General features: G+C 39.4%; 1 protein-coding gene and 1 pseudogene across 1 annotated transcript in view; one reads left to right on the forward strand and one right to left on the reverse strand.

Moving 5' to 3' along the window:
• Positions 1–17,732, forward strand: part of ZBTB9 (zinc finger and BTB domain containing 9) — a 40,445-nt gene extending 22,713 nt beyond the window's left edge. The window contains exon 3 of the mRNA XM_063097879.1: positions 17,656–17,732. The gene's annotated coding sequence lies outside the window, so the exon portion shown is untranslated. The remainder of the gene's footprint in view (positions 1–17,655) is intronic.
• On the reverse strand, positions 7,309–7,806 carry LOC134379264 (5'-deoxynucleotidase HDDC2-like; annotated as a pseudogene).
• Positions 17,733–18,803: the final 1,071 nt, after the last annotated feature.

Below are 18,803 nucleotides of genomic sequence, written 5' to 3' on the forward strand. Positions count from 1 at the left end.
CTCTTGCTGTTTTGAAGATTATTTTTTGGCTTTCAACAGTTTCCTTATGCGTTTCAGTATAACTCTCTGAGTTTAGGAGTTTGTTGAGCTTCTTGGATGTGTAGATTCATGTCTTTTATCAAATTTGGGGAGTTTTCAGCATTAATTCTTCAAATATTCTTTATGCCCTGTCTGTCTCTTCTTCTTGCAGTCCCATTATGCATGTATTGGTACACCTAATGTTGTCCTACAAATGATTTAAGCTTTATTTTAATTCATTCCTTTCTTTCTTCCTGCTCCTCAGACTGGATAATTTCATTTGACCAATTTTCAAATGTGCTCATTCTTTTCTCTCTCTGCTCAAATTGGCTATAAATCCTCTTGTTATTTTTCATTTCCGTTATTGTACTTTTCAGCTCCAGAATTTCTGTTTGGTTTCTTTTTATGATAAATATCTCTTTATTGATATTCTCTGCTTGTTCAGACATTATTCTCCTGGATTACATTAGCTCTTTGTCCATGGTTGGTTTTTTGTTTTGTTTTTGTTTTAGCTCTTTGAGCATATTTAAGCATACTAAGTTGATCCAAACAAATCCAAATACTTTCTTGGGACAATTTCTGTTAATTTCTCTTTATTTTCCCTGTGAGTGGGCCATGCTTTCTTGTTTCTTTGCATGCTTTGTACTTTTTTATTGAAAACTGGACATCTTGAATATTATGATATAAATAAAAAGAAAGGGAAAAAAGGAAAGGAAAATTACTCTCCTTGTTTTTGCAGATTGGCTCTATGTTGGAAAGTTCCTTCAGTTCCTAGCCAGGCCATTTACAACTCTTTCTTAGCCTAAACTTCCTGTTCTGAGCCTAATGACCAGCCAGCAGTGAATGCTTATGCTCTTCTCAGGTCTTTTCTGAGGATGCATCTTGCCCTAGGCATGTGTGTGTATTTTTTTTTTTTTGGCAGCTAGTGAGTAGGAGGATCCAAACTCTTGATCATGGTGTTATAACAATGTATGTGGATTTTTATGTTCCCCAGTATACACAGGAGTTTTTCAAGACCCCCATTCCCCGCAAAATCTCACTCCTCAGCTTTTTGTCCCAAGCTTTCTGCATGTCTGTTGTTTGTCCCACTGTTACATTTTGCTCCAGATGTTAGCAGCTGGTTTATTTGTCTTCAGTGTTTTCAAAGAATTTCCTCTGCGTAGCTGCTCCATCCTAATAGAGTTTGAAGTTAGGCAAAACAAAAGAATCCTCTTACATCAGTCCTTCAGAGAAACCCCAGTCAGGTCAAAACAGACAAACACAATTCCTTGGGAACAAAGTTCACTCTGTTCCCTCTGGAACCAGTTACCAGCATTTTATTTTATTTTATTTTTTAAAGATGACTGGTAAGGGGATGTTAACCCCTGACTCGGTGTTGTCACACCACACTCTCCCAAGTGAGCTAGCCAGCCATCCTATATAGGGATCCGAACCCGTGCCCTTGGTGTTATCAGCACCACACTCTCCCAAGTGAGCCACGGGCCAGCCCTCCAGGGGCCACTATTTCTGATACTATACTTACACAATTGTGGTTCTCACCATTGTCAGGCAGAGGTAATAGAGTAGCAGGGTTAAGTAGGTTGCAGCGCTTTAGATGAACAGTAAAAGAATTTCATAAGAGTTTAGTCTATGTGCTAAAAAATGCTGAGTTTGGTTGGAATTTAATACACTTTCCACAGCATGTGGGACTTGCAAATGAAGTTCATTCCCTAAAACCAGCTCAGATAAAGCTTCTACCAACTTGGCTGCTGCTGCCACTTCTTTTAAACAATTAGGATATGCCTTAGATACTGGGTCTAATTTCAGGCTATAAAACGGGCCAGTGTTTCCCCCCATGTTCTTGGGTAGGAACTCCTAATGCCTGATTGTTGCATTCAAGAACAAAGTAAAAGGCTTGGTGTAATTTGGAAGCCCTAAAGCTGGGAGCTGTTGTAAGGCCAATTTCATTTGGTTAAAAGCCTGCCCATGACTGTCTTCTCAGGGTAACATCTCTGCTATTGCATTTCTAGTGAGCGTCTACACCATTAAAGAAAAATTTGGTGATGGCATTAAAGAAAAGTGTGGAATCCAGGATCTGCAATAGCCTACCAGTCAGAGAAAACCTCATATTTTGATTGATGGCCAAGGGAAATTTTGAATAGTTTTCATTCTCTCAGGTAACAGGGAAATCCCTTCAGCAGACAGGTCATATCCCAAATAGCGGACTTTTTGCCTTGAGAACTGAAGTTTTTCCACTGAAGCCTTATGACCTTTATGTGTGTGTTGCTGTAAAAGGTAAGTTGAGTCAATTTCAGAGCACTCTTTAGTGGGAGAGCATGACAAGAAGTCATCTACATACTGAATAAGAGTAGAATTTTGAGGAAACTCTAGGGTTATTAAGTCCTGATGCAATGCCTGGGAAAATATAAAGGGGCTTCAGTAAACCCTTGTGGCATTACAGTCCAGGCATACTGTTGATTTTTCCAAGTAAAGGCAAACAAGTATTGCCTCTCTTTATGAACTAAAATGCTAAAGAAAGCTGAGCAGAGGTCTGATACTGTGACCGTTTTGAGTCAGCAGGCACATTAGATAATAAAGTATTAGGATTTGGGACCAAAGGAAACCTTGATATCACAATTTTATTAATTGTTCATAAATCTTGAACAAATTTCTGACCCGACCATTTGGTTTTTTAACTGGTAGGATTGAAGTGTTACAAGGGCTGGTACACAGAATTATGAGTCTTTGTTTAATTAAATCTTCTATAATTGGCAAGAGCTCTTGAATTGCTTTGGGTTTTAGTTGATATTGGGGTAATATTGGCAAAGGTTTAGAATGATATAGTTGGACCTTTATAGATTCCACACTTTAGTCCTTCCTATATCAATTGAGGAAGAAGCTCATAAGAATTTAGGTATTTTAAAAACATCAGGGGTATTTCAGGCCTGAGTTTTGATCTTACCAATTTCTGCCTGTAGAGAGCATGACAGTTCGGGTTCAGGAGAATCAGGAAACTCTAAGATTATTTCTCTCTTGGAGGAGGACTTTATATGCCCTTTTAGCTTTGAAAGTAAGTCTCACCCTAGCAAGTTTACTGGAGCAGTATCACATAGTAAAAAGGTATGTTTTTCTGCAAACGTCCCCAAAGTCAATTGGATGGGTTCAGATATGGGAACCCCTTGTATATGATTTGAAATCCCCACCATAGAAATGACCTTTTTACTTGCAGGGATTTGTTGATTTGTTAAAGTAGGGGTTATGGTAGATAGGGTGGCCCTGCTATCCACCAGCGTTGAACAAGGTTCCCTATTAATTTCAAGTCTTGTTTCTCCATTTTCATTTAAAGGTATTATGTGGAGGGATTTACTGGGGAATCCCTTGGAGACTTGTCAGTGTTGATTATTGTCCAGGAGGGCTAAAATCTCTTTGGCTGCTGCTAGTGAGGAAATAGTTTGACCTAAAAGGAGGAGACTTACTGGTGGAGTGATGTAAAAGTGAACAATCATGCTTCCAATGTCCTGGTCATTTGCAAAAAAGGCAGACATCTCAGGGTAAAGAATTTCTCATTCTAAGACATCTTGCTATGGTTTAAAATAAGCATAAAAAGGTCCCTTTGGTCTTAATCCCTGTAATTGTTGTAATTGGAGAGACATAAGCTTGTTAGCTTTTGGGGTTTTTTCCCTTTCTAGAGCCCTCTTGAAATATTCAGCTAAGGCCAATAATTCAGTCATATCTGTAATTTCCATCCCGGTTTATGCTTTTTAACCAAACTACTAAGTTCAGGACAAAGTCCATTTATAAATAGTGCAGTTACTTAGAGAAAATTATGTTAAGTGAAATAAGCCAGGCACAGAAAGAGAAATACCACGTGTCCTCCCTCATAAGTGGGAGATAAACAAACAAATAAAAACAAGATGCAACAATCACAATAATTCATTGAACTTTCAAAAGGAGAGAACAGAACTGAGGCCACCATAGGTGGGAAAGGGGGAGGGGGAGCAAGAAATTGGTGAAGGGCCACAAAAAATAATTACATTGTGTAATGTTGAATATACTAATCATCCTGATTTGAGCATCACATACTGCACATAGCTATGGATATTCAATGCTGTACCCACAGATATGTACTATCAATTATGTTTCAGCAAAAATAGATAAATAAATAGTGCAGTCAGTGCTGTTTCAGTCCCTGCAGGAAATACTCCTTGCTCTATTCTGAGCACAGAATGTTTCATAAACAGTTTCTAAGCAAGTTCTGTAAACTGAAACTGTTTCATATTTTTGTTTGTTTGTTTGCAAAATTGTATAATGGACTGATCAGTTTTTTTTGTGGAAAAATCTTAGGAATTGAATCTAAAAGGTTTTCAGCAACTTTTCTAGCTACTTTTGGCCCTTCTTGTGTAGAGTTTTGGAGGAGTTTGTACCATCCTGCTGCTGCCATGCATTTCTGACCTTCACCAGCCTCAGTATTATGTGAATAAATTGGTAAAGGTCTGGGAGTCCCGGATCATAGCTCCTATCAGGATCCAAAATTCCTCAGTAAATTTTTGAGGATTTTCCCTTGGATTAGGGAAATCTTATGAAATGGCCATAAGTTCAATTTTAGACCATGGAGTAAAGGTGGTTATAGCAGGGAGGCCTGGCTGATCAGAAGGTCTTACTTTATAAGGCATTTCTCTAATCTCTTCTTTTTTTTTTTTTTTTTATCATCCTCAGGGTAAAGGGCAATTTAACAAAAATGTTAGGGGATTCAGGTATTTAGGTAGAGATGGATAAAGAGAAGGAACAGTCAGGGTTAGTTCAGTCAAAGTGCAGTCCTCTTTCATCTTGTCCTTAGTCTGTTGCCTAAGCTTTTCATTTGCTTTTTGTAAAGGATCATTTAAGGAAGCAATTTTTTATTCAATTAGTCTATTTCATGCCTCTGCATACCAATTAAAGAATACAATCCATTGCTTTTGCAGAGTTTTTATCTATTTTTTCTAATATACCTTGCAAATAGACAATTTTATCTAAATTAAAACTCCCCCATTGTGGCCATCTGAATTCCAAGCTATCTCTAGTAAGGTTAACCCATTTTTCTAAAACTGCACATGTGCTGAGCCCATAATTTTTATACATAGAGTTAACTGGAGTCCTAGGAGGTGGAATCCCAGACTCCTTGGATTGAAATGAACCCATTATCTAAAAGGCACCCCCCCAAGGTCTGAGACCTCTAACTAAACCCAATCCAGTTAAATTATCAAATCCAATTCAATCCTGGGCCCAGCCCAGTCTAAATATTGCTCAGATAAACATGGAGCACTCAGAGCACAATATTAGTGGAGCTCCAAATCCTAGAGAAAACTCACCCATGATTCCAGTTACAAACAAGAGAGCAGTGAGCATAACTGCTCCATGGGTACCTTGTCTGATTGCCCAATGTTCTTAGGGGCTGCTGGAGTTTTACTTTGGATCCCACTTCTGACACCAATCTGTCAAAAAGAATAAACTTAGGCTAATTAAAGTTGACAAAGTTTAATTTAAGCAAGAAAAGAAAAATACAATAAAAACAATTCATGAATCAAGCAGCCCCTAGAGTCAGAACAGATTCAGAGGGACTACAGCTGAAAATGCATGATTGGTTAGATTTATAGATAGAGAAAAGGAAGTGATGGTACAGAAAAAGGAAGTGAAGTACAGAACAGTGACTGCCTATGATTGGCTGAATTTCAGCTATCATCAAAGAAGCACACTTCTAAGTTAGTTTTTCAATTTGTCCATGTGCTTATGTGCTAAGTTAGGTTACAATTCATACATGAGCTCAGGAATGAGAGTATGGAGACTTTCTTGGGCCAAAGTTTTTTAGTTTGGTTTAACACCAGGAACTCAAGCTGACATCTTCAAAACTACTATCATGCCAGGGAAGGGTGTGGGATAAAGCCCAGTTAAGACACCTCAAATCTCTCCTCCCCTGTTATAAGGTTTTTTCTCCTGGTTAAGCATTTGCTTGGTTGCTGCAAACCTTTGACTCTCTTCCAAAGTTCCAATAAGGTTGATTCTGACCCTTTTTGTCAGTTTTTCTTTTGGGGGGAGGGTGTTTCTGGGGAGGGATGGCCTCCAGAGGTCCCACTTCACCATTTTCACTGGTTTCACTCTCAATGATGTTTTGAACTTTTAATTATAGAGATCTTGCACATCTTTTGTTAGATGTTTTTCTGGGTTAGATACTATGTTAGATATTTTTAGGTATTTGATGTAATTGTAAATGTGGGGTTTTTTTTTTTAAGCCAGTCAAATTTAGCAGCAGGAGGTGTATATCAACTTTAATGATTCTAATGTTTTTTTTTTTTTTTTTTTAAAGATGACCGGTAAGGGGATCTTAACCCTTGACTTGGTGTTGTCAGCACCACGCTCAGCCAGTGAGCAAACCTGCCATCCGTATATGGGATCCGAACCCAGGGCCTTGGTGTTATCAGCACCACACTCTCCCGAGTGAACCACGGGCCAGCCCGAATGACTCTAATGTTAATAAATTCTGATAACCCACTACTGTTGGCCCAGCCATAAATGTGTGTGTGTGTGTGTGATCTCGTTTTCTAATTGAGAGTTACTGGTATATAAAAATATGCTTTTTTTTAAAATCTAGGGATTATGTTAAATTTACTTATTAATTCTAATAATTTCTGTGTGGATTCTTTTGGATTTTCTATGTCACCTATGAGTAACATCAGTTTTATTTTTTCCTTTCCAGTACTTATACTTTTAACTTATTTTACTTGCCTTATTATAAAGATTAGGATCTCTAGTACAATGTTAAATAGAAGTGGTGATAGTAAATACCCTTGTCTCAAGTCTGATCCCATGGGGAAAACTTTCAATATTTCACTATTAATGATGATGTTCATTGTAGGGTTTTTTTTTGTTTTTTGTACTCTTAATAGGTTGTTATTAAATACCAGTGGTATGCTAAATGAAGAAAATAACAAGGCTCAAGCTAGCCAGGAAAAGAGTGAGAGCCATAATGCCTTTATGACAGCATTTTAAAAGACTGGACTATTTGAGCATTTCTCCTTTACAGTGAGCATGATGTTAAGCTTTTTCAGTAGAGGGCACAAGAGGGACATTGTAGGAGAAAGGGAGTTTCTCTTCCTAGTTCCAATGTGCTGTATTTTGCTTTTATTGCTCCTGTTACATGATTGCCTTAGGTTGAATGTCCCCCCAAAACTTAATCCCCACTGTAACTGTTGAGGGTGGGATTATGGTAATTGAAAGGTGGAGCCTTGAAAAGGTGATTAGATTATGGGGCCATGCAGTAGTAAATAGATTGATAATCTATTTGTTCTCAAGATCTTCATATTTAGACACCTGAAGAATCATATCACATTGGTCCAGCTGTTTCACGAAGCTGTCTTATGCAGTGGACTAGGTCTCTCTCTCTTTCCAAAGTTCATAGAGCTCCTTTCTGAGGTCCTCTGGTAGAAGCTGGGTTATCTGCCTCATAGCTTCTACTTGCCAGTGTTTTTCTTCTTTGGGGATGTTATCTGCTGGTGCAGTCCCCAATGATGCATTCTGCCATATCATGAACAAGGCTAGGCATACACATCTCTCTTTAAGATGGTCATCTTTGGTCACCATAGCCATAATTGCCATCCAGTATATGTGATCTGATATGCTCTCTGGCCTCTCAACATTTCTATATACCCAGCCAGTCCATAGGACTCTCTTGAGCTGTCCCACCAGCCACAGGAACTGCAGCAGGGTCAGGGCCCTGCAGCACGAGAAGACCGCAGCAGAAGCTGAAGCCATGTGGCCACCAATGCCTACAGGGCAGAGCAGTCTGCCTGGCCACAGCCACCTCCTTAAGTATAAATTTTGTGTCTACCTTAAAATAAAAAATTTTCCTTAGTCAAATTAACATAAACCCACTTAATAAAATGAACAATATGTTAATATCATCTAATATCCACTCCATTTCAGAGTTTTCCAATTATCTCAATAATGTCTGTTTTTCCAATTTAGGTCCAATCCAGAACCACGTACTGTGTCAATTTATTTATTACATCCCTTGAGTCTCTTTTCATCTTGAACAGTCCCTTTTTTCATGGCACAGATTAGCTGAAGAGACAGGGCCGGTTGTCCCATAGACTATCTCACCTTCTGGGTATGATTGCTTCATTGTGGTAGTGTTTAGCATGTTCCTCTTTCCTCTACATTTCCTATAAAGTGTCAGTTAGATCCAAAGTTTTTGATTGGATTTAAATCAAGCATCATGGGTGTTGCAATATTTACACCAGAAGACAATATCTTACTGATCCTCCTATTACATGAGCATTCTTGTACAAAGTTCTATGCTAAGATTGTATCCTTCATTATGGTTTGGTCCAAGTTTTTTCTAGGTAAGGCTTCTGTGTGATGGACACCACTGAGTATAAAATAAACAAGAGGTCGGGAGGAGTGTTGGGAAAATGCATGCTGAGGATAGAGATCATATATAGACAACCTCTAAGTAGCAAGCATTGGGACCACTTTGAATATGCTTCTGTGCATGTAGGAGAATTTTTCTAAATGTAAAACATAGAATTGCTGGGTAGGAGGAAACTGCGTCTTCAACTTTATCACTTAATACCAAATTACTCTCCAATTAGCCAATTTACGCCTCCCCCAGTAGCATGTAAGGAATCTTTTCTCCAACATTTGATGTTTTAGACATTTTTCACTTTAGCCAATATGATTATGTGAAATATCTCATTGCAGTGTTTTAAAAAAATTATCACACACATGACATTTCATCCAATATTCTTGAGTATTCATCTTACAAAATTAAGGATATCTCTTATTTAACCACAATATCATATTCCTAAAAAAATAATTTTTTATACCATCTAATACACAATTTATATTCATATTTCTCCAATTGTCTAAAACATTGATAAGGGTTTAGGTAAATCTAAATAGGAGTTGACTGTATACTGGTGATTTGTTCAAGTCGCCTTCAATCTCGAATGATGGATTAGTTGGGAATAATGGTCTAAATTGCCAGACACTTCCTCTAAGTTTCTATAGTTGCTGTTGAGAAATTTGCCGTCTGTCCAGGATTGTTGCTTTGTAGAAAATATGTTTTCTTTCTGGTTTCTTTTAATGTCCCACCCCTGCCACCCAATCTTTGAGTTCTTCAATTTCTCCCTCATGTGTCCAGGCAAGAATTCAGTGTATTTTAAGACTCATTTCTTGAGACTGATAATTCTTGTCTAAAATTAGTTCTGGAAGATGATCAGCCATGATCTCGTCTCAATATCTCATTATCTGTTGGAAGAGCCTAGAATAGTGCCTGGCAAATATTAGGTGCTTATAAATAGCCGTTGAATGAGTCTGTAAATGGGCATTTTCTCCATTTCTCATTCTCTCTATTCTTTCCTGCTCAAACTCTTTTCAGACTTTTGTTGGAACATCTCCTGCTATCTACCGTGCCTCTTCATCTCGTTTACACATTTTTCATCTCTGTATCTTTCTTTGCTACATTTTAGATAATTTTGTCAAACTTACCTTTCAGTGCCCAATTCTGTCCTCAGCTACTTCTAATAGACTGTTTAACCTATCTACTGAGTTTTTAATAATCATTTGTAATGTGATACCTGTATAACCTTCTTATAGCATTCTGTTTATTTCTCATGCTTCTGATTCATTGTTTTATGACTTCAATAATTTTTAACATACTTACAGTCTGGATCTTATAATTCCATTGTCTGAAGTGATTGAGGGTCTAATCCTGCTGTTTGTTGTATAGACAAGGTCTAGTTCATGGTGGGTTATTTCCTTGTGATTTTTCTAATTTTGGATTGTGAGTTCAGGTTGATGGCCTTGAAACATACCTTGATAGGCTATTGTCAAGATCAAATAAATTAATTCATATGAAGGTATATCTCAAGCCCAGGAGGAAGTGAAATCGCACTGAAAAGAATTTACAGAATAACAGTCCACCAGGTCACACTATGGTAAAAACAAACACAAACAAACAAAAAACCCACTGAGTGTCACATTTAAGCTGTCAAACCCTGGCAAGAATCATACAAGGGAATAACATTAAAAACTCTCCCCTATATACCAGACACTTATGTTATCTTTAAGCTTCATAACAACTGCAAGGGAAGTCATATTCCCATTTTAGAGAGCAGAAACTGCAAGAGAGTCATTAATTTAAAACTAATTGGGAAACCCCAGTTAAAACCCAGGTCTGAATGACTAAAGTTTTTGCCATTTCAAATGCATTACATTGTCTCTCAAAACTATTATTAGAAAAAACAGAGGCTGGCCCATTAGCTCAACTGGTTAGAGCATGGTTTTACTAACACCAAGGTCCAGGGTTCAAACCCTGTGCCAGCCAACCACAACCATAACAACAACAACAAAATGACTAGAAAAAACACACTGTCATTTTGGATCATGTATGTATATTTTTCCCTGTTTTAATTTTAAATCAGGCCAATTACCCCCATGAATCATAAAAATGTGTTAAATAATTAATGGACGGGGGAAAGAATGTACAAAACTACAAAAGAATTACATTTTAAGTAGAGAAATTTTAGTTTTCCATTTTATTTCATTTTTCCAATTTGGGATTTTGTTTACCTACCAAAAAAGGCAATTAACAAGCAGCTTACTTATGAGAAACTCTTAGAGCTTCCAGAATCTAATAAAAATGTATCTGAGCTGAGCATTCCAAATACAACAAAGCATATCAGTGTAATTTTAATCTCTTGTTAAGGAGTTTGCAAATGTAGCCTCAGTACTAACAATTTTACACCAACAAACCAGGAAACATCAAAGCCAGTGGTGGCAATACATTTCAGTAGTCAATCCTTTGGTATCCAGGCCTAGGCAGGCTGCCAGATGTGCCCACTTGGTTCATCTTCCAGGGACCAGCCAAAGATGCTCAGGAATTGCAAACTGTTTTAAATATTATCAGCATAAATTACATCTGGAATTAGGGCATCTGATTTTAATAAGATAGATTCAATTCACTTTTTAAAAAATATGGTATGAATGTATTTAAAGTACTGGTTTTGGCCTGGCTGGTTAGTTCAGTTGTTTAGAGCATGGGTATTGAGGTGGATTGTGTCCCCCAAGTTTTATGTATTAGTAACTTGATCTCCATTGTGACTGTTAAGACGGTGGGAAAATCCTATTATGGTAATTGAAAGGTGGGGCCTTAAAGAGGCGATTAGATTGTAGGACCGTGCAGTAGTGAATGGATTAAGAATGGTGGTCAGGGGCGTGGTTCCAAGGGCTTTAAAAGAAGAGCACATGAGAGGTTACTATCACTCTGCTATGCCATTTTCTGCCATGTAAGGCCCTTGGGTCACTGTTGCCACCACCAAGACCCTCACTAGATGTGTTCCCTGGATTTTTGACTTCCAGCTTCTGAAAGTGTAAGCAATAAATTTCATTTTCTTACAAATTACCCACTTCCATGTATTTTGTTATAAGCAACAGAAATGGACTAATACAGGTGTTATAACACCACGGTTAAGGGTTCAGATACCCATACCAGCCAGCCACCAAAACAATAATAAAATAAAAAATAAATAGGTACTGGTTTGCGTCTCTTGATTTTATCAACTTTCCACAAAAAGTGAGTGCTGACTATTTGATATAAATTTAATATATTATCTTCAAACCTCAGATTTGGCTCTAGGCTACATTTTATTAAATGGACTTAAAAACATTTTTAAGGGCCGGCCCGTGGCTCACTTGGGAGAGTGTGGTGCTGATAACACCAAGGCCACAGTTCGAATCCCTACATAGGGATGGCTTGTTAGCTCACTTGGGAGAGCGTGGGCTGACAACACCAAGTCAAGCATTAAGATCCCCTTACTGCTCGCTCGTCTTTATGTAGGGAAAAAAAAAACAAACATTTTTAATACCATTAAATAATTAATTAAATAAAGTTAATCATTAACTTTGCAAATATACCCAAACATGGAAAGATGATTTTGTTAATGTATATAGCAAAAATAGATGATGTAAGTAATTGGAATCACTGAAAAATTAACTCCCTCTAACTAATTGATCAGTTCTGCATTTTGGTTGTAAGCTTATTTTTACCAGACTCTTGAGGAGACCAACCACCAATATGAAAAAATACTGACATTACAAAAGTATTTTATTTTTCTAAAACAGCCAAGTCCGGCTAGCTGATTAGTTCAGTTGGTTAGAGTGCAGTGTTATAACACCAACGTCAAGGGTTGGCATCCCTGTACTAGCTAGCTGCCAAAAAAAAAAAAAAAAATGAAAAAACTAAAACTTCCAGGTCATATAATCTGGGTTATTTCTTCTATAGCAAATGTGTATGGACTTTAATAAATTACATGATTTAAATACTTTGACAACAATACAAGTAAAATATTTTTTAAATTCAATTTTTTAATCACCTCAACATGAATAATCAATCACCTTTGCTTCCCATTTAGTTAGATCCCCCCAAAGATAAGTTTTCTTCCTTTTTCAGTTTCCACATGCTACAGAGTGAATTTTTCCAAATGAAAACATTCTTTCCACATCTACCTTAAGTAAAACCATTGGCATGCTGATAACGCCAAGGTCGAGAATTCGGATCCCCTTACTGACCAGCCAGCCACCAAAAAAAAGAAAGAAAGAAAGAAAACCATTGGCAGCTATGTGAGGGTGTTCATCCCAGCTGCTTGCAGCCTGTGCAAGGCTGGGACAAATACCTTCACGCTTGTCTCTGCATGGGCCAGTTCAAGGGTTTCTCTGAGCTAAGAGCACAGGGCCAGAACTGTCAGGTGACAGTGTGCACACATGCCTAACTGCACAAAGCACTGCAGGTGCCTCTCCAGAGTGCAGCACCCAATATGTATCTGCAAGTGTTGCCCAAGAATTCCTGGCTGCCTGCATCCTAGCCTGTGCTGGGTATTGCCTACCTTTTTAACTTTTGTCTCTCTGATTGGTATAAAGTGGTTTTCTCACTGACATTAGTTTTTCATGTCAATTATTGCATTTGTCATTTCTAGAAGTTCAATTTGGTTCTTTTTAAAGTCTGCCTGTGTCTGGCAGATGAACTCAGTTGGTTAGAGTGCAGACTTATAACACCAACGTCACAGGTTCTTTATTTTTTTAAAAAAAAGATGACTGGTAAGGGGATCTTAACCCTTAACTTGGTGTTGTCAGCACCACGCTCTCCCAAGAGAGCTAACCGACCATCCCTATTAGGGATCCGAACCCATGGCCTTGGTGTTATCAGCACCACATTCTCCCAAGTGAGCCACGGGCCAGCCGTTGAGCTCACAGGTTCTGATCCCCGCACCAGCAAACCATCAATAAAAATAAGAGAACAAAATCTGCCACATTACTTGTTCTAGTTTCCTGTTTCCTGAAGATATATTCAACCTAACCTATTTATTTAAAATAATAAACTTTGGGCCGAGCCCGTGGCGCGATCGGGAGAGTGCGGCGCTGGGAGCGCGCGGTGCTGGGAGCGCGCGGTGCTGGGAGCGCAGCGATGCTCCCCCGGCGGGTTCGGATCCTATATAGGAATAGCCAGTGCACTCACTCGCTGAGTGCCGGTCACGAAAAAGACAATCAATCAATCAATCAATCAATCAATAATAATAATAAACTTAGTTACTTTATAGTCTCTTTAAGATAGTTCCAATATTTAAAGTCTTTATATGGGGCTGCCATTAAGCGATAGGGCACCTTTACACAAATTAGAAAAAGTGCCGTTCATCAAGCACATTTTTTCAAAGTTAAAATATCTCAAAACCAGACCAGCTCTCCCAGGGAGAACTTTCCAGCACTCTGGTGGCACACACATGCACTTATACTCTCACTCACTCACGCAATCCCTGGATTTTGGGGCACATAGTTGTTGGTGGCCATACACTCTGGACCACCCCTGCCCCCAGGTACCGGATTTGGAGTCTAGCAGCTACAGAAATTGGGCTTCTAGGGTAGCGGCCTGAAGCCTCATTTCCTTGTACCCCTAGTTATGTTTGATTACATGCTGGTCATTACATTTGAGGAATCATTTGTAGGAATAATTTGAGGGCCAGGATGAAGGTCATTTCTTCCATAGAAGATTTATGTTTGTGTCTGCTAGAAGCTTGGGAGCACTGTCAGTCTTGGGCTTCCAAAGTCAAAGCCTGGGATTCCCTGGATAACCCAGGCAAATAGAACTAGGCAGTAACTCTGGTAGGTTGGTGCACTTCTAGTTTACCCTCATCCTGAGCTTACTGGGGGAAAGGGGATGTCTTGTTAGACATGATACCTGGGGCAGACCCTGGACTGTGATGTACACCCATTCATCACAAGAGGCCATCAAAAGGAAGTTCAACTCTCCCCTGGGGCAGAGGTCCTTAGGGACATAGCAGCCTCTGGGCTCCTCCCTCCCTTGGTTCCTGTTGCCTAGAGTGATGCTGTCGCATCTTGTCAGTTCTTTAAAGAGATGTTCTCAATATTTCATTCAGCTTATTTAGTTGATTCCAGCAGAAGGTTTGCTTGAGAGAGTTATACTGCCATTACCAGAAAGAGGAAGTCCTGTTGTTTCAATTTGCATTTCTTTGATTAGCAGTGAATCCCAGCATCTCTTCCTACATTGGTAGCAGTTCAAGTTTCCTCTGCTGTGAAATGCCTACTCATCCCGTGCCCTTTTTTCTTATAGTTTCCCACCTTTCTCTTGTTGATTTGAAAGTGTTTCTTAAATAATCTAGATATTAATTCTGTGTTAATTGCATATATTGTATTTTCCTAGTATATTATCCGTCCTATACCTTTATGGTGTCTGTTACTGAACAGAAATCCTTAATTTTGATGCAGACAAATTCAACATATTGTTCTCCTCCAGACGGTTTGCAATTTGTCAATTCCTCCCTTAATAATTGCGGTTCAGACAAAGCCAGTTCTTCCAGTGTCATTTGACCTGCACAAAGTAGAGGGACTTTGACCTCCCTCTTTTGTTCACTAGCTTATATTTTCACAGTCTAAGTCTGCAGTATTGGTGACCTTACCACACTGTTGCTTCACTCATTAGCTTGCTATAAAAACCACAAGTCCCTCACATATACTGCTGTTAAATCATATACCCTCTCACCCTGTGCTTATGAAGCTGAGTTTTAGACCAAAAGGCAGAATGCAGATCTCTATTATTTTTCATCTTGGTTCATCCTACCATTCCAGACTGCTAAGTTATTTTTGGACCCCGATTCGGTCTTCCAGTGCTTTGGCTGTCCCAGTTTTTTGCCACCTGAAACTTTGATAAATATGTCATGCAGTTCCACTTCTGAATAACTGGTAAGAGTGCTGAACATGAGAGGACTAAGGCTAGAGCCCTGGGCCATGTCCCTATGACCTTTTTCAGGCAGATATTGATTAATTAATTATACCATTCCTCCAAGATTTATTGATGAGCATCTAAATGCCTCGCTCTGAGCTAAGTGCTGAGAATACAAGGTGACATATGAAACAAATTTGCCACCCTCAGAGGGTTCACATTCTAGTGGAGGAGACAGATGTAATTCCATATATGATATAAATTATAAAACTCACACTTGTGAGTGCTTGTGTTTATAAAGCACTCTTTTATGGATTACTCTTTTAAATCCTATTTTGGATAGGCAGTCCATCAGGAATAAACTCACTTAACCACAAGCCCTCCCACTTTTCCAAGTTATCCTTAGAGCTATTATCTGGAAATTTGTCAAAGGCTTTGCTGAAATTCAGGAGCACCATGTCTACAGTACTAGTAGAACTATTTCAGACAGGAAATGGATCAATGTGGCATGAATTGTTTCTTATGAATGCCTGCAGTTCCCTTTTATAACTGGTTCATAATTGTTCATAATGCATTGCCAGTTTTATTTGTGGCACTTCCTCAAAGGTCTCCATGGCAAGTTCTCTCACTCTGCTGGGATATAATTCATCAAGACCAAGAGATTCAAGATGCTCTTACAGTCCTCACTGTTTATCCGAGGTGGATATTTACCCTTCATGTCCAGCAATTCAGGGGAGCTTGGTGAGGCCTTTTTCTGGGTCCCAGTCTTCACCCTCCACAGCAGGAGGTTTAGTGCAGAGTATAGTGTTTCCCCAACTGGGGAGACCTGTCCCATAAACTAACTGTGAGATAAACTTAGTGGGTCATGACCAAGACATCTTTTTAAATAATGTATAATAAGTAGAATAGAAAATATAAAAGAGCTCTGTAGTATTAAATGTGGCCTAAAGCCACCTCCATATATAGTGAACTGCAACTGAATATAGTATGTAAACAAACTGCAAACTTACTTAAAAGTATATTCTTGTAACAAATAGCTGAGTCTCACCCCACCACAGCCACCCAAGTTCCAGCCAATCATGGTGTATTAGTCCGTTTCCGTTGCTTGTAACAAAATACACAGAACTGGGTGATTTATAAAGAAAACAAAATTTATTACTTACAGTTTCTGTCTGAGGCTGGGATGTCCAAAGTCCTGGGAACACATATCTGGTAGTGGTGATAGTGACCCAGGTGTCTCACATTGCAAGATGGTGGAAGTACAGAGAGAGCTTCTCATGCACTCTCCTTTTTAAAGCCTTCAGAACCACACCCCTGACCACCATTATTAATCCATTCACTATGGCATGGTCCTACAATCTAATCACCTCTTTAAGGCTCCACTTTTCAATTACCATAATAGTATTTCCCACCCTCAACATTTACAGTGGGGATTAAGCTTCTAATATATGCAATTTGGAGGACACAATTCAATCAATCCACAGTACATGGGCTTCAAATTGATCAGAACATGTCCATGTAAGGCAAATGAAAAGCTGTAACCAATTAGGCTGTTTCCCTATGTCACTTCCTTTTTCTATCTATACATACTGCCTGCCCAGGTTGCTAGGTGGACCTCTCTGAACCTCTCCTGGTTGTGAGTGCTCTTCAATTCATGAACTGTTCTTCGCTCAAATAAACTCTGCTAAATTTTTTAATTTTTTTTTTAAATGATGACCAGTAAGGGGATCTTAACTCTTGACTTGGTGTTGTCAGCATCACACTCTCCGAAAGTGAGTGAACCGGCCATCCCTATATGGGATCCAAACCCATGGCCTTGGTGTTGTTATCAGCACCACACTCTCCCAAGTGAGCCACAGGCCAGCCCCAAACTCTGCTAAATTTAATTTATCTAAAGTTTTTCTTTTAACAGTAGGTATTAAGGGTATGTGTTATTTTATGAAATTTTCCTTTCAATTATAAATTATATGTATATGTGCTGGGTTATGATCTAGAATGTATTTCTTTTTCTTTTTTTTTTTTTTCTCCTCTTTCCTAAAATGTTTTTCTTACCATGGGTCTTAGTCAAAAAAGTTTGGGAAGCAACTGGCATATAGATTAAATCTCTACACTCTTGAGTCAGCTAGAATTGGGTTCAGCTATGTCACTTTGGGCAAGTGACTTAACTTCTCTAAGAGAATTTCCTCACTGATAAAACAATATTGTAATACTCATCTCCTTGGGTTGTTATGAGGAGTAAATGAAATAATAAGTGTAAATCGCTTAGTTCAGCGCCTGGAATGTAATGTGTTCAGATGTGGTTATTATCTTCTGGCTTTAAAGATACCACACATGGCCTTGTTTCTTTCTCTTTCCCAGAGCTATTAATTTCACTTCCTACTTTCTATTTTCAGCAGTTTGGAGAAGGAAGTCTGTGGCTTTCCAGAAATCCAGGATTCTAAGGCTATTATCTCTCACATCTCAGCGGGTTTCAAGGATCATAAACCTGCTTCTCCCGCAGCTTGAAGCCGGTATTGCCTGCAGTTTGGGGGCGGATGAACCACTCTGTGCGCCCCAGCCCACCCTCTGCTGTCACATTGGCCTCTGGGCCCTTTGCTTATGGGGGAATGGGAGTTAGGGTTTTGTTTTTTAAATTGGGCTCTCTCTCCTCCCTTATCCTCCGGGGAAAGGAAACCTTTCTCCTGCCTGGCCTTGCAACGTTGCAAGCTCTTCCTCGGTTTCCCTCGCAGGTCTAAGGCGCTCTCCCGCCCAGCCCATATTCTTCTTTGCGCCCCCGTTCCTTGGCCCATTGGGTAGAGGTGCGCTCAGGCACCCGCCACCCCTTCCCATTTCGGCATGTCCCTCCCCGCCCCCCTCAAACCTCCCCTTCTCAGACTGGGGTGCTCCAGTGATCTGCCCTCCAGTGTTTGGGTGGCCGTCCAGCTGTAACCCCCTCCCTGGGCAGGGCTGTCCGTGCCTTAGGGCTCAGGCACTGGCCCAAGGAAGGGGCAGAGTGGAGCGGACTGAGGACCCCACCTCCCGGAAGTGGGCACTCTCTTAGCTACTTTTATAAGCCATGTGAAAGAACAGCAGGCATCACTCATTCCACCCTCATTCAATCATTCATTCACATCAAGTGCTGTTCATATCAAAACGACTAATGGTCACCGCGCTCAAAAAGCTCAGTCTAGTCCTTAATCCCACCCCTTAAAAGTCCGTATCAAGCAGCAGGTAAGGGCGGGAGGTGGGTGGGGTGGGGACCCTAAGAAGGATCTAACAGTGGAAATTACCAGTCTTAAAAATGTAATTCAAATATGTAACAGAGTTTATAGAACGGGGAATAGAATCAGGATCAAAGAAATTTGAAGGATGAAGTTTGTTTGCTTTTAGAAAAAGTGTGTTCGCAATTCAAGGATTTCCTTCTTTTTATTTATCGTATTTTTTCAGAGGCTGGCTGGTGTGGGGCTCCAAACCCCCTTCCTTTTAAATTGTCTATAGACACGACCACTCTAGTTTTTATTTTCTGATTACATATTTAGTATCCTGTGGCAGGAGGGTGGCA

The sequence above is a fragment of the Cynocephalus volans genome, chromosome 5 (genome assembly GCF_027409185.1).
Source record: "Cynocephalus volans isolate mCynVol1 chromosome 5, mCynVol1.pri, whole genome shotgun sequence".
Lineage (NCBI taxonomy): Eukaryota > Metazoa > Chordata > Mammalia > Dermoptera > Cynocephalidae > Cynocephalus > Cynocephalus volans.